The sequence below is a fragment of the Elephas maximus genome, chromosome 2 (assembly GCF_024166365.1).
Source record: "Elephas maximus indicus isolate mEleMax1 chromosome 2, mEleMax1 primary haplotype, whole genome shotgun sequence".
Taxonomy (NCBI): Eukaryota; Metazoa; Chordata; class Mammalia; order Proboscidea; family Elephantidae; genus Elephas; species Elephas maximus.
In genome coordinates, this window is record NC_064820.1 from 204597365 (window position 1) to 204603364 (window position 6000).

The window sequence follows — 6000 nt, forward strand, 5'->3', positions numbered from 1 at the left end:
CATAGCTGACTTTTTAAAAGTTGCTTTATTGATATAATTTATATATAGTAAAATTCACCTTTTAAAAGTATACACTTTGATGAGTTCCTTAGATACATATGTAGTTGAGTAACCAATTCCACAATCAAGATATAGAACATTTCTATCACCCTGTTGTGCGTTGAATTGTGTCCCCACAAAGTATCTGTCAACTTAGCTGGGCCATGAGTCCCCGTATTGTGTGAATGTCCACCATTTTTTTGTGATTTCTCTATGTTATAAATCCTATCACTATGATGAAATGAGATGGATTAGTGGCAGTTACATTGATGAGATATACAAGATTAGGTAGTGTCTTAAGCCAATTTCTTTTGAGATATAAAAGACAGAAGTGAGCCGAGAGATATAGGACCTCATACCACCAAGAAAGCAGTGCTGTGAGCAGAGCTCATCCTTTGGACCTGGGGTTCCTGTGCTGAGATGTTCCCAGACCAAGGGAAGACCATGGGAAGGACCTTCCTCTGGAGCTGACAGGGAGAGGAAAACTTCCCCTGGAGCAGGCACCCTGAATTTGGACTTCTAGCCTACTGGGCTGTATGAGAATAAACTTCTCTTTTGTTAAAGCCATCCACTTATGGTATTTCTGTTATAGCAGCACTAGATGGCTAAGACACACCCCAAAAAGCTCTCTCCTTTTTGATTGTGGAAAAAGTTATATATAACACAAAAAATTGCCATTTCAACGTTTTTACATGTATAATGCAGTAACATTGATTCCTTTCATCATGTTATGCAACCATTTGGGCTCACGTATAACAATGGCTGTGAGGATGGCAAAGGACCAGGAAGTGTTTCATTCTGTTGTACGTAGGTTGCTATGAGTCTGAACTGACTCAGTGGCACCTAACAACAACAACATGCAACCATTACCACTATTGTTTTCCAAATTATTCTACCACCATTAACAGAAACTCAATACACCCTAAGTCATGACTTCCTCTTTCCCCATCCCTCCCACTCCTGGTATCTAATAAGCTTTGGTCTTTATACGTGTGTTTATTTCATATAAGTGAGATCATACAGTATTTGTTCTTTTTTGATTAGTTATTTCACTCAGCATAATGTGTACATGTATATACATGTACCATTACCAAGCTATTTTGATCACTAAAGTTTTCTAGTATGTTTTTTAAAATCTTTGTTTTCTTTTTGGTGGCTGTATACAGAACCAAATATACACCTGTTCACAATTTCTGCATTGTGAAAGGAAGTATGTTCAATGACATTAGTTACCTACTTCACAGTGTATCACTCTTCTCACTATTTCTATCCATATTTTTACACCATTACTTTAGACTCTATGCTCCTTAAATACTCATCTGTGCTTTGGATTAACTGTTGGCAGTTTGAACTCAGATAGATAATTCTTTACAAAAGTGCAGTGCTCAAGGCAAACTTTTTTTTATTAATTGAGCCAAACTGTTGTTTAGTTTAATGTCGGCTTCATGGAATAGTTTCAGTTGAAGATTTAAAGATTATTTCTGGACAATAGATTCATGGGTCCCCCCAGCCTCAGTGGATTCAGTAAGTCTGGTTTCCATATGAATTTGAAGTTCTGTTATCTGGTTTTCCTCCTTTTGATCAGGATCCATCTACTGGGTCCTTGATCAAAATGTTCAGCAGTGGAAGCTGGGCACCATCCACTTCTTCTGGTCTCATGGAAGAGGAGGTAGTAGTTCATGGAGGCAATTAAACATGTAGTCCATTTCTTTCTCCAATTCCTGGATCTTCCTCTGAGGTTCCAAGTGAATAGAGACCAGTTGTTGCATCTTGGGTGTCTGCTCGCAAGATTTTAAGACCCCAGGTTCTTCTCACCAAACTAGGAGGTGGAACAGAAACTCTGAAAACAACTTTAAGCCAATTGACTGGACAGACCCACGAAGCCATGACCCTAAACATTTGAACCAAGAAAGCTAATCCCATGAAGAGTTTCACTGCATCTAATTCTTATCAACAGGTACAGCCTTTTTTGTGGTTTTGTTTTTTGGCTGCTGTTATAGTTGTAAAATGATAAAACACTTTGTCATTTTCACCCTCTCCCTTTTTTTTCCTGGTGTGCAGCTTAGTGATAACGGCTACATTAGTCAAATTGTATAATCGTTAACTTTAGTTGATGCCAATTTTCCCATCACCACAGACAAAAATACACTACTTCCTAGAGAGCGATTTCCCCTCTCCCTTCCTCCCACCACCCGTGATAACCACTTGATACCATTGGTCTCTATATAATTACCTATTCATGTATTTTATATTAGTGAGATCATACAGTATTTTCTTTCTTGTGATTGATGTCTTCAAGGTTCATCCATACTGTAGCATGTATCAGAACTTCACTTTTTTTTTTTTAATACTGAGCAGTATTTCACTGTATGTATGCAACATATTTTGTTTATCCATTCTTCTGTTGATGGGCACTTGGTTTGCTTCCATCTTTTTGCTATTATGAATAATGCTGCAGTGAACATTGGTATTTACTGTCTGTTCATTACTTTTAGGGTCTTAGGGTATATACACAGGAATAGAATTGTTGAGTCATTTGGTAGTTCTATTTCTGATTTTTTGAGTAATCTCTACACTGTTTTCCAAAATGGTTGTACCTTTTTATACTCCCACCAGCAGTGGACAAGGATTCTAATCTACCTACATCACCAACATTAGTTTTTTTCTTTTTTTAATCATTGCCATTTTGGCAGTGGTGAAGTGATATCTCATTGAACTTTTTAAAAAAACTTTATTTTGTTGTTGTTGTTGAGAATATACACAGCAAAACATATACCCATTCAACAGTTTCCACTTGTATAATTTAGTGACATTGATTACATTCTTCGAGTAGTGCAACCATTCTCACCTTTTTTTTTCTGAGTTGTTCCTTCTGCATTAACATAAACTCACTGCCCCCTAAGGTTCCTATCTAATCTTTTGAGTTACTGTCATCATTTTGATCCCTTATGTTGTCATTGTTGTTAGGTGCCGTCGAGTCAGTTCCAACTCGTAGTGACCTTATGTACAACAGAACGAAACACTGCCCAGTCCTGAGCCATCCTCACAATCATTCTTATGCTTGAGCCCATTGTTACAGCCACTGTGTCAATCCATCTAATTGAGAGTCTTCCTATATATGATCCCATATAGGTAGTTCTTAAAAGAGCATAATGCTCAAGGCAGACATTTTTTACTAGTTTAGCTAAACTATTGTTTCATTTTAAGAAGACTTCAGGGTGTATTTTTGGTTTAAGGTTTAAAGATTATCTCCGAGCAATAGTTTCAGGGGTTCATCTACCCTCCATGTCTCCAAGAAATCTAGAGTCCATGAAAATTTTAAAATCTGCTCTGCATTTTCCCCCGTTTGATCAGAATTCTTCTATGGAATCTCTGGTCAAAATGTTCAGTAGTAGTAGCCAGGCACCATCCAATTCTTCTGGTCTCATGGCAAAAGAAGCAATTGTTTATGGGAGCAAATAGCCACACATTCCATATCTTCCTCCTATTCCTGGCTCTCCTTCTTCCTCTGTTGCTCCAGGTGAATAGAGACCAAATGTTGTGCCTTGGTTGCCTACTTTCAAGCTTTTAAGACCCCAGACACTACACAATGAACCAGGAGGTAGAACAGAAGCACTAACTGCATTATTAGGCGAATTAATTGGATCTCCCACAAAATCATCACCCTAGACCTCCAAAACAACGCTCCAAATCCCATGAGGTGTTTGGTTGTCATTGAGCTTTTGATTTGCATCTCTCTATGGCTAATGATCATGAGTATCTTTTCATGTGTTTGTTATTCACTTGAATATACTCTTTGGCGAAGTGTCTGTTAATGTCCTTTGCCCATTTTTTTTAACTGGGTTATTTGTCTTTTCGTTGTTAAGTTGCAGAAAATTTATATATATTTTAAATATCAGATGCAATCAGATAGATAGTTCCTGAAGATTTTTTCCCAGTCTGTAGGTTGTCTTTTTACTCTTTTGATGGAGTCTTTTTTTTTTTATTTTTATTGTGTTTTAAGTGAAAGTTTACAAATCAAGTCAATGTCTCATACAAAAATTTATATGCACCTTGCTATATACTCCTAATTGCTCTTCCCCTAATGAGACAACAGATTCCTTCCCTCCACTTTGTCTTTTCATGTCCATTCCGCCAGCTTCTAACCCCCATGCCCTCTCATCTCCCCTCCAGATAGGAGATGCCAACATAGTCTCAAGTATCTCCTTGATCCAAGAAGCTCATTCTTCACCAGCATCTTTTTCTATCCCATTGTCCAGTCCAATCCCTGTCTGATGAGTTGGCTTTGGGAATGGTTCCTGTCCTGGACTAACAGAAGGTCTGGGTGCCGTGACCACCGGGGTCCTTCTAGTCTCAGTCAGACCATTAAGTCTGGTCTTTTTATGAGAACTTGGGGTCTGCATCCCACTGCTCTCCTGCTCCTTCAGGGGTTCTCTGTTGTGTTCCCTGTCAGGGCAGTCATCAGTTGTAACCAGGCACCATCTAGTTCTTCTGGTCTCAGGCTGCTGTAGTCTCTGGTTTATGTGGCCCTTTCTGTCTCTTGGGCTCATAATTACCTTGTGTGCTTTGGGTTCTTCCTTCCTCTTTAGCCCAGTTGGGTTGAGACCAATTGATGCATCTTAGATGGCCACTTGCTAACATTGAAGACCCCAGGTGCCACTCTCCAAAGTGGGATGCATGATGGAGTCTTTTGATAAACACATTTAATTTTTATAAGGTCCCCCCCAAAATTGGTTGTCCATAGATGTGTGGATGTATTTCTGGGTTCTCAATTCTATTCCATTGGCCTACATGTGTGTCATGGAACCTATACCAGGCTGTTTTGATTATTGTAGCTGTGCTGTTTTGTAATTAGAAAGTGTGAGATCTCATAGTTTTTTCTTCTTCAAAATTGCTTTGGCTATTTAGGGCCTCTTTCCTTTCCATTTAAAATTGTGGATTAGTTTTTCCACTTCAGTAAAGAATGCTGTTGGAATTTGATTAAGCATTGAATCTATAGATTGCTTTTGGTAATATTGACATTTCCACAATATTGAGGCTTCCAATTTATGAGCAAGGTATGTCTTTCCATTTATTTAGGTCTATTTTAGTCTTTTGGAGCAGTGTTTTAGAGTTTTCATTGTATAAGCCCTTTACATCCAGGATTGGTTTATTTCTAGGTATTTTATTATTATTGTTTAGCTGCTATAATAAGTGGTATTGTACTATTGATTCCCTTTTCACATTTTTCCTTGTTGGTGTGTAGAAACCCAACTGATTTTTCTGTGTTGAATTTGTATTCTGAAATTTTCTGAATTTTTCTATTAGTTCCAACAGCTTTCTTGTTGATTCTTCAGGCTTTTCTACACATAGGATCATGTCATCTGCAAAAAAAAAAAAAAAAATTACTTTTTCTTTCCCAATTTTGATATCCTTTAGTCTTTTTCTTGCCTTATTGCTCTGGCTAGGACTTCCAGTATGATATTAAATAGAAGTGGTATAGTGGGCATGTTTGTCTCATTCCTGTTCTCAAGGGGAATTCTCTCAATCTTTCTTCATTGAGTATAATGTTGGCAGTTGGTTTTTCATAGATGTCCTTAATCATATTAAAGAATTTTCCACCTATCTTATTTTGCTTAAGAGTTTTTATCAGAAAAGGGTGTTGGATTTTATCAAATGCCTTTTCTGCCTTTATTGAGAGATCATGTGGTTCTTTTCCTTTGTTTTATTAATGTGGTATATTACATTGATTCATTTTCTGAGGTTGAACCATCCTTGCATTCCTGGAATAGATCCCACTTGGTCATGGTATAGAATTCTCTTAATATGTTGTTGGATTCTGTTCATTCAATTTTGTTGAGAATTTTTGAATTTATATTCATGAGAAACATTTGTAGTTTTCTTTTCATGCTATGTCTTTATCTGGTTTTGTTATCAAAGTAATGCTGGCTTTGTAGAATGATTTAGGGAATAGCCATTCCT